Here is an 11,153-nt window from a genome sequence, read left to right as displayed (position 1 = left end):
GTGGTGGTCCGATGGGCATCCTCGCTGCGGCATCTGCTCCTCCTCTCTGCTCATAATCGCGTCCTCCTGATTGATGTGGATGATGCATCCTGCGTCATCCACATACAGTAGTGTACCGAAATCTCTCACCTGCACTGTAGCCTCACAGGACCGTGCAGGTGCACTCTGCTCTGCGCCACTGAGCAGAGTATAAAACAGCACTGCGCAAGCGCATAGGGATATCATTGGAATGAGGATACTGTGCAGGCGCGAGATCTCGATTTGCCGTGTGGATAACGCAGGACACATCATTCACATCAAAGCCAGGAGCTTGCGCAGTGCTGTTTTATACTCTGCTCAGTGGCGCAGAGCAGAGTGCACCTGCGCGGTCCTGTGAGGCTACAGTGCAGGTGAGAGATCTCGGTACACTACTGTATGGTCCTTGTGCTGATTTCCACAGCTTGGATTTTATGCCAGAGACTGGATTCCAATACATGTTCATATCTGTATAGTTTTCCAGTGGTTTTTTCTTCTGTTCTCTGTATGTGGAAGACGCAGGATGCATCATCCACATCAATCAAGACAGGAGGACACGATTATGAGCAGAGAGGAGGGACAGGCACTGCAGCGAAGGGAGCCATCGGACATAAATACAACGACGGAGCTTATCAAATGGTATTTTTGGGGTATAGGGTGAGTCAGGAGCGGATAGCCACGTTTGTAAAATGCAGAACAGGAGCAGATAAAGGGCAGCAATCGTTAATAGGCTCAAAAACTGTTCACAGGTTCCCTTTAAACGTGTGCACATAACTAATGTTTTACGCCTGGTGAGTGGGTGACTGTAAAAACATGGCAGATCTAGTGTGCAACTCTCAAGAGTCCAGAATAAAGTCACAGTGGAGTGAAGCCGAGTATTCAGGGAATGGGCCAATCTATCATGCAGAACAAAAGCATCAACACCATTTTCTATAGGATGTTTGTTTTGTAGTCTTTTTTTATTTTTTTTTACTTCAAGTAAGAAAAAATGCATTATTATTTATGGTATGTATTGATGTTTTTTTTTTTTTTCATGAGGGACTCCAATTTTGTTTTTGGGGTTCCCACTCACTTCCCTTAAAATCAAAGAAATATTTTTTTCTTATCTGTCCAGGTGCACAATCAATTGCATACAGACAGAACACCTACCCATAAAAGTCAATGTGTAAGTGCACGTGATTGATTTTCCACATGGACCTTAAAGGGAATTTGTCACAAGGTTCTTGCTAAACCTTCTGAGAACAGCATGATGTAAGGACAGAGACCCTGATTACAGCGATGTGAACCTTACTGGGCTGCTTGCTGTCATTTTGGTAAAATCCCTGTTTTCTCGGCTGCAGATCTAGCAGTTCTCTGAATGTTGAGCCCTGTATAACCCCACGCACACCTCTGATTGGCAGATTTCCGCCTCTGCAGAGAATACACAGAAGACTGCAAATCAGTGATAAGGATGGAGATATACAGAGTTTATGCACACAGAGGACTAACTGGTAGCGGGTTTTCTAGTCCTCTAGTGATCATCTCCTGCTGATAAAACTGTGGAATCAGTGTCTTTGTTTCTACATCATGCTGCACTCATGTGTTGCAAAAACTTGTTAACAGGTTTCCTTTAGAATAGCACATTTATTAGTCTAGTCCATTTTTCAGATAAGACAGCGTGGGTTTTAATGGCCCTTAGTGCCTTTATGCCACCAGGCGAACAGCACAGAAACTCGGTCAAATCTTCAATTTGACTGGCTCTATAATATATAAACCTACAGAAATGATGTGTCACACTTTCAAATAATATATAAAAAATTGTATTAAATCATTTTTAAAAACAGAATAAGTCTAAAAATGTAAAATCAGGGAATTACAAAACCAGAAAAACAGACATCCATGGGTTTGGAATGTAACTATAATCCAAAAGACCAAAGGGATGCATGCACCCCGACGCATGTTTCACTTGCCGCTTTATCAAGGGGGTATCATTTATAATTTTTACTGTATCACTGAAACATGCCCAGCTCAAGAAGGTATTAAAACAACACAAGGCCATAAGCCGGGGACCAGGGATACCAGTAACACTCCTTTAATAACATACGTTCTATAAAGTTTTACATTCTTGTTTTGTTTTGTCATTTTCCTTTCAATTGTGTCATCATTAGTAGTGACTGGGAAATACGTGTAATCAACCACTTGTAATGTCGATGGAACAGATGACGAGTCACTAAATTCTGGAAGACAGCGAGAAGGGAACAGCACAGACCTTCTCTCGCTGTTCAATGTCCGCCATAAAGTCCTTAGGAATATTTTAAAATAGACCTAAAACAGAAATGTCAAACTCAAATACACAGAAGGAAAAAATTAAAAGCTTGAACAAAGTCGCGGGCCAACCTTGATATTTATTAAAAACATGTCTACAATGGAGGAAGTTTTTCCTTATCAAATATAACAATGAACCTTTTCATATGGAAACAAACTTAAAGGGGTTGTCCCATGAACTAAGGACATTTTAATTAATAGATCTTAGAATGTGGAATAATATAATATGTTATGTAAGATCAGTAAAAAGCATATAGCACAATGGCCTAATTTACACAAGTAATAAAGGATAAAAAAGCTTGAATAATGCAGATAATAAAGTATGATGCCAACTAAAGTGTCTCCCAAACACAGTAAGATACCCCACAAAATGAATTCCACCACAGTACCCTTGACACGCACGGTATGATGACCCTACTGCGCCCCCCTTAAACCCATGGCAAAGTATAGTTACCCCATCACAGTATGAGTTCCTAACTGTAATCTCCACACAGCCCTCCATACAGTATAATGGCCACAAAAAGTGCTCCATATAGAATAATGAGCCCCACATTGTCCTCCATACAGTATAATGGGCCCCACATTGTCCTCTATACAGTATAATGGGCCCCACATAGTCCTCCATACAGAATAATGAGCCCACATAGACCTCCATACAGCATAATGGACCCAACATAGTCCTCCATACAGCATAATGGGCCCAACATAGTGCTCCATATAGAATAATGAGCCCCACATAGTCCTCCATACAGTATAATGGGCCCCACATAGTGTTCCATACAGTGTAATGCGTTCCACATAGTCCTCCATACAGAATAATGAGCCCCACATAGTCCTCCATACAGTATAATGGGCCCCACATAGTCCTCCATACAGAATAATGAGCCCCACATAGTCCTCCATACTGTATAATGGGCCCCACATAGTCCTCCATACAGTATAATGGGCCCCACATAGTCCTCCATACAGTATAATGGGCCCCACATAGTCCTCCATACAGTATAATGAGCCCCACATAGTCCTCCATACAGTATAATGGCCCCTCATAGTCCTCCATAAAGAATTGCCCCACATAGTCCTCCATACAGCATAATGGGCACCACATAGTACTCCATACAGTATAAAGGGCACCACAAAGTCCTCCATACAGTATAATGGGCACCACATAGTCCTCCATACAGTATAATGGGCACCACATAGCCCTCCATACAGTATAATGGGCCCCACATAGTCCTCCATACAGTACAATGGGCCCCACATAGTCCTCCATACAGTATAATGGGCCCCACATAGTCCTCCATACTGTATAATGGGCCCCACATAGTCCTCCATACAGTATAATGGGCCCCACATAGTCCTCCATACAGTATAATGGGCCCCACATAGTCCTCCATACAGTATAATGGGCCCCACATAGTCCTCCATACAGTATAATGGGCCCCACATAGTCCTCCATACAGTATAATGGGCCCCACATAGTCCTCCATACAGAATAATTGCCCCACATATTTCTTCATACAGTATAATGGGCCCCACATAGTCCTCCGTACAGTATAATGGCCACCACATAGTCCTCCATACAGTATAATGGCCCCACATAGTCCTCCATACAGTATAATCGCCCCACATAGTCCTCCATACAGTATAATCGCCCCATAAAGTCCTCCATACAGTATAAAGGGCACCACAAAGTCCTCCATACAGTATAATGGCCCCACATAATCCTCCATACAGTATAATGGGCACCACATAGCCCTCCATACAGTATAATGGGCACCCCATAGTCCTCCATACAGTATAATGGGCACCACATAGCCCTCCATACAGTATAATGGGCACCACATAGTCCTCCATACAGTATAATGGCCCCGCATAGTCCTCCATACAGTATAATCGCCCCACATAGTCCTCCATACAGTATAATCGCCCCATAAAGTCCTCCATACAGTATAAAGGGCACCACAAAGTCCTCCATACAGTATAATGGCCCCACATAATCCTCCATACAGTATAATGGGCACCACATAGCCCTCCATACAGTATAATGGGCACCCCATAGTCCTCCATACAGTATAATGGGCACCACATAGCCCTCCATACAGTATAATGGGCACCACATAGTCCTCCATACAGTATAATCGCCCCACATAGTCCTCCATATAGTATAAAGGCCCCAAATAGTGCTCCATACAATAGAATGGACACAACATAATGCTCTATACAGTATGTTGGCCCCACATAGTGCTCCATACAGTAAAATGGGCCCGACATAGTGCTCCATACGGTATAATGGGCCCCACATTGTGCTCCATACGGTATAATGGGCCCCACATAGAGCTCCATACGGTATAATGGGCCGCACATAGTGCTCCATACAGTATAATGTGTCGCGGGCCAAATATACTCACTCTGAGGGCCAGGATTGGCCCGCAGATCAGAGTTTGACCTAGAATAACCATACACTGGTTATAGGTCACATTTTCTACTAGATATGATCAGTAGAGGTCATGGCAGGCTTGGACGTACTGTTTACATATTATGGGCAGAACTATTTACTTACTAAAATTTAAACTGGAAATCCCTATGGAAAACTAAGTGACAAAGCAAGAAGTGTTACACCTGGCAATTGTATGCAAATTAGCTTAGGAGGCAGCTCCCTATAAATCAATATCCAATCCTTCATGGAGCCAGAGCCAAGTCATAGACCCATTTATAGACAACAACCAATGGTGTAACTAGAGTCCGATGGCCCCAGAGCAAAATTTGGACCTGGGCCTCACCTTCATATTAGTCAGATGTACAGAATAAGACCTTATAGCGTTCTTAAATCTATAAAACTGTGTATTCTCCCCCGCATGTAATAAGGGATCATATCCTGTCTCCTTCCTGTAATAATGTCCCTCGTAATGGCCCCTTCCTGTAGTAATGCCCCCGATCCTGACCCGTTCTTGTAATAATTATACCCTCTACTGGTCACTTACTGAATTAATGTTTCCTGTTCCTGTACTGGGCCCTTTCCTGTATTAATCCCCACCATCCTATTAAACTGTACCCCATCCTGTGCCCCTTACTGGTATAATTTCCCCCAACCTGGGCCCTTTCCTGGTATAAAGTCCTCCATCATGGGCCCCTTCAAGTAATAATATCCCACTCTTGGCGCCTTCCAGTAATAATGTTCCCCTCCATCTTGAGCCCCATCCTATAACAATATCCCCCTCATCCTGGACGCCTTCTTGGTATAATGTCTGGGAACCTTCCAGTCATAATGTCCCTCGTTCTTCAACACAATTTAAAAAGAAAAACAATTATTCTTACCTTCCACCGCTCACACAACGTGTGATATCCTCTTCTATAGCCTGCAGCTGACTTTGGAGTGCCAGCACGAGCAGCACATGACGTCATTGCCGTGCCCTGCCTGTGACAGGCAAGCCGACATCAGCTACCAGCCTCTAATTGGCCGATGGCATGTATTGTGGTGCAGGGAACTGGCGGGTCTTTGCTCCGCAATACATGTCAGCTGAATGTTCAAAGTCTGCGTTCCAAAATGTCACTCCTTCCTTTCTGAACCCTGCTGTGTGCCCAAACAATAGTTTTCCCCCCACATATGGGGTATCTGCATGCTTAGGAGAAATTGTACAACATATTTTGCGGTCCGTTTTCGTCTTTTATCCCTTTTAAAATAAAAAAAAATTGTGGCTAAAAAACATTTTTTTGTGGGAAAAATTGGATTTTTTTTTTTACTTTCACAGCTCCATGTTATAGACTTCTGTGAAGCACTTGGGGAGTTCAAGGTGCTCAACACTCATCTAGATACATTTCTTGAGGGGTCTAGTTTCCAAAATGTGTCACTTGTGCGGAGGGGTTTCCACTGTTTAGGCACATCAGGGGCTCTCTAAAAGCAACATGGCGTCCGCTAATTATTCAAGCAAATTTTACAATCAAAAAGTCAAATGGTGCTCTTTCCCTTCCGAATCCTGCCGTGCGCCCAGTGGTTTTCTCCCACATATGGGGTATTGGCGTGCTCAGCAGAAATTGCACAACAAATTTTGGAGTCCATTCTTTTGTGTTACCCTTGCGAAAATAAAAAACATTGGGTCCAAAGTAAAATTTATGTGAAAAGTTAAATGTTCATTGTTTTCTTCCACATTCCAAAAATTCCTGTGAAGCACCTGAAGGGTTAATAACGTTATTGAATGTGGTTTTGAGGGGTGCAGTTTTTAGAATGGTGTCACTTTTGGGTATTTTCTGTCATAAAGGCCCCTCAAAGTCACTTCAAATGTTATGTGGTCCGTAAAAAGATGGTTTTGTAAATTTTTTTGGAAAAATTTGAAAATCGCTGGTCAACTTTTAACCGTTATAACTTCCTAGCAAAAAAAATTTTGGTTCCAAAATTGTGCTGATATAAAGTAGACATGTGGGAAATGTTATTTATTAACTATTTTGTGTGACATATCTCTCTGAGTTAAAGGGCATGAAAATTCAAAATGTGAAAATTGCAAAATTTTCTAAATTTTCCCAAATTTCCCATTTTTTTTCACAAATAAACGCAAGTGATATCAAATAAATTTTACCACTATCATGAAGTACAATATGTCACCAAAAAACATTCTCAGAATTAGGGGGATCCGTTTAAGCGTTCCAGAGTTATTACCTCATAAAGTGACAGTGGTCAGAGTTGTATAAATTGGCCTGGTCATTAATGTGCAAACAGCTTTCGGAGGTAAAGGGGTTAAATAAAGCTGCTTTGTTTTTTATACATCCTGGTATTCAGCTTTGACAAAACTTTGACATACGTGGCGCAGATTACATATGTTTTTGATGCGTTTCCGCTGCGTAAATGCACTAAAAACGAATGTGTTTTTTACCTGCCAATTTTCTGCATTTAATACTCGTCTATGGGGTGCATTATACTACTATGGATGACTATGGGGATGCATTATATTTTATAGGATGACTATGGGGTGCATTATACTTTATAGATGACTCTTGTTTGTACATTTTTCTTTATGGATGACTATGGGCTGTGCAATATACTACATGTATGACTATGGGGTGCATTATACTTTATGGAGGACTATGAGCTGTACAGCATATTATATGGAGGACTATATGATGCATTATGCTATTTGGAGTGATATGGTGTGCATTATGGTTTATTTTCTTCTATACATTAAAGAACAACTGCACAATGGGGGAAATATACAAGGATGGGGGATATATATACCAGGATGGGGCCCAGGATAAAGGACGTATAGCAGAATGGGCAATATATATGTGAGACCCACCGTGAGAAATGGGATTACTCGGAGCCGGGTCGGTGTAGGGGTAACGGGGGAGGCAGTCGTGGCCTGGACCCGGTCCGTGCCCAGGGCGGTCACATAAAAGATTTTAATGGGCTTTCAAGTAAGAGTGGTATTTTGACTACACCACCTGCGGTTTCCGGTGATAGACACCAGTGCTGCTTCAGTCCACTGTGGCCGGTGTTACGGGCAGCTAAGATGGGACGGCTCCCCGCAGGCGGAGCAGGCCTCAGGGCAGTGTGAGTAGAAATGGTGGGTGCAGTGCCGCGCAGGAAATAACATGCTGAGGCGGTGTGTGAAGTCATCCGGGTCTTTACTCACTTCAGATGAACTTTAGCCGCAAAGATTCCCTCTGCTCCTCACGGCGTACTGCAGCCACCGGGAAGGGGGCTCAGCACTTTGCAGGTAGATCAGGAGCACCTGTCGAGACCCCTCTGGTGTGTGTTCCACTCCTTGGTAAGTTTTCCCACTAAGTCTTCTCCTGACTGTGTGTGGTTAGAACAAGGTGTAAGGCCGGGTCCCACTGGATGAACGCAGTGTAAGAGATACAGGTGGCGTAGGCCACTCCGTCCGTATCCCCCTGGGATCCACTAAGCCTCCGGGCTTTTCTGACTGAGACGTGAAGTAACAAAGTCAGATATCGGGGGCCGGTCACCCCTCTTGCAGCAGGAATCCCTCTGACTAAGCCAGAATAAAGAATACAGGTGGTGTAGGCAGCTCCGTCAGCATCCCCTGGGATCCTTTTGCCTGTGGAGCCTATCTCCTCCACTCGCCTCCAAGCCTTCTTAGGTCAGGACCTTGACCGGGTAGAGACAGTGGTTAACTCCAACCCGCTCCTCGTCTCAAGGCCAGAGTACGAGGACCGTGTATCTTCAGTCGGATGCAGCCTTTTGATGGGCTCTGGCAGACTACCGCAATCAGAGATGAAGACCGCAATCAAAGACGAAGATCACAATCAAAGACCTTGAATCTAAGATGGCCGTAGATTATATAGGAAATATTAAGTGTTGCCTAAAAGTGTGTTCTCCACCCTCACCCACCACATGGTTCCCCCTATCTTTGGTTCCCCTCCATCTCCTCTATCCCGGGCAGCAACCTGGTGCATTTAGGCCCCCCTACAGGACAGGAGTGGTGTAGTGTTGAGTGGTGAAGTGGGGTCCTGAGAAATGCTCCATCCTTACCTGGAAGAGGAGATACCCCACACCTCGGGCTGAGGTGCATTACCCCTGTGGCGACTGAATCCTCAGGGGCGCCACATATATACCAGAATGGGGCCAGGATGAGGGACATATATACCAGGTTGGAGGGTATATATACATACATACACACACAATATACATACACATTATATATATATATATATATATACATACACATATATATATATATATACATACACACATATATATATATACATACACACATATATTATATATACATACACACATATATATATATACATACACACATATATTATATATACATACACACATATATATATATACATACACACATATATATATATATACATACACACATATATATATATATATACATACACACATATATATATATATACATACACACATATATATATATATATATATATACATACACACATATATATATATATACATACACACATATATATATATATATACATACACACATATATATATATATACATACACACACATATATATATATATATACATATATATATATATATATACATACACATATACAGTACAGACCAAAAGTTTGGACACACCTTCTCATTTAAAGATTTTTCTGTATTTTCTTGACTTTGAAAATTGTACATTCACACTGAAGGTATTAAAACTATGAATTAGCACATGTGGAATTATATACTTAACAAAAAAGTGTGAAACAACTGAAAATATGTCTTATATTCTAGGTTCTTCAAAGTAGCCACCTTTTGCTTTGATGACTGCTTTGCACACTCTTGGCATTCTCTTGATGAACTTCAAGAGGTAGTCACCGGAAATGGTTTTCACTTCACAGGTGTGCCCTGTCAGGATTAATAAGTGGGATTTCTGGCCTTATAAATGGGGTTGGGACCATCAGTTGTGTTGTGCAGAAGCCTGGTGGATACACAGCTGATAGTCCTACTGAATTGACTATTAGAATTTGTATTATGGCAAGAAAAAAGCAGCTAAGTAAAGAAAAACGAGTGGCCATCATTACTTTAAGAAATTAAGGTCAGTTAGTGCGAAAAATTGGGAAAACTTTGAAAGTGTCCCCAAGTGCAGTTGTAAAAACCATCAAGCGCTACAAAGAAACTGGCTCACATGAGGACCGCCCCAGGAAAGGAAGACCAAGAGTCACCTCTGCTTCTGAGGATAAGTTTATCCGATTCACCAGCCTCCAAAATCGCAGGTTAACAGCAGCTCAGATTAGAGACCAGGTCAATGCCACACAGAGTTCTAGCAGCAGACACATCTCTTCAACAACTGTTAAGAGGAGACTTTGTGCAGCAGGCCTTCATGGTAAAATAGCTGCTAGGAAACCACTGCTAAGGACAGGCAACAAGCAGAAGAGACTTGTTTGGGCTAAAGAACACAAAGAATGGACATTAGACCAGTGGAAATCTGTGCTTTGGTCTGATGAGTCCAAATTTGAGATCTTTGGTTCCAACCACCGTGTCTTTGTGCGATGCAGAAAAGGTGAACGGATGGACTCTACATGCCTGGTTCCCACCGTGAAGCATGGAGGAGGAGGTGTGATGGTGTGGGGGTGCTTTCCTGGTGACACTGTTGGGGATTTATTCAAAATTGAAGGCATACTAAACCAGCTTGGCTACCACAGCATCTTGCGGCGGCATGCTATTCCATCCGGTTTGCGTTTAGTTGGACCATCATTTATTTTTCAACAGGACAATGACCCCAAACACACATCCAGGCTGTGTAAGGGCTGTTTGACCAAGAAGGAGAGTGATGGGGTGCTACGCCAGATGACCTGGCCTCCACAGTCACCAGACCTGAACCCAATCGAGATGGTTTGGGGTGAGCTAGACTGCAGAGTGAAGGCAAAAGGGCCAACAAGTGCTAAGCATCTCTGGGAACTCCTTCAAGATTGTTGGAAGACCATTTCCGATGACTACCTCTTGAAGCTCATCAAGAGAATGCCAAGAGTGTGCAAAGCAGTCATCAAAGCAAAATGTGGCTACTTTGAAGAACCTAGAATATAAGAAATATTTTCAGTTGTTTCACACTTTTTTGTTAAGTATATAATTCCACATGTGTTAATTCATAGTTTTGATGCCTTCAGTGTGAATGTACAATTTTCATAGTCATGAAAATACAGAAAAATCTTTAAATGAGAAGGTGTGTCCAAACTTTTGGTCTGTACTGTATATATATATATATACATACACATATATATACATACACATATATACATACACATATATATATATACACATATATATATATATACATACACATATATATATATATATATACATACATACACATATATATATATACACATACACATATATATATATATACA

At 42.1% G+C, this 11,153-nt stretch overlaps 1 long non-coding RNA gene across 1 annotated transcript in view; it reads left to right on the top strand.

Moving 5' to 3' along the window:
• Positions 1 to 228: 228 nt before the first annotated feature.
• The window catches only part of LOC141258940 (uncharacterized), a 190,447-nt gene continuing 179,522 nt past the window's right edge, over positions 229 to 11,153 (top strand). The window contains exon 1 of the long non-coding RNA XR_012318349.1: positions 229 to 389. This is a non-coding gene — a long non-coding RNA (uncharacterized lncRNA). The remainder of the gene's footprint in view (positions 390 to 11,153) is intronic.

Source organism: Phyllobates terribilis, unplaced genomic scaffold, assembly GCF_046119375.1.
Source record: "Phyllobates terribilis strain yellow unplaced genomic scaffold, ASM4611937v1 Scaffold_3__8_contigs__length_932513732, whole genome shotgun sequence".
NCBI lineage: Eukaryota > Metazoa > Chordata > Amphibia > Anura > Dendrobatidae > Phyllobates > Phyllobates terribilis.
This window is presented reverse-complemented; position numbering and strand designations above follow the sequence as displayed.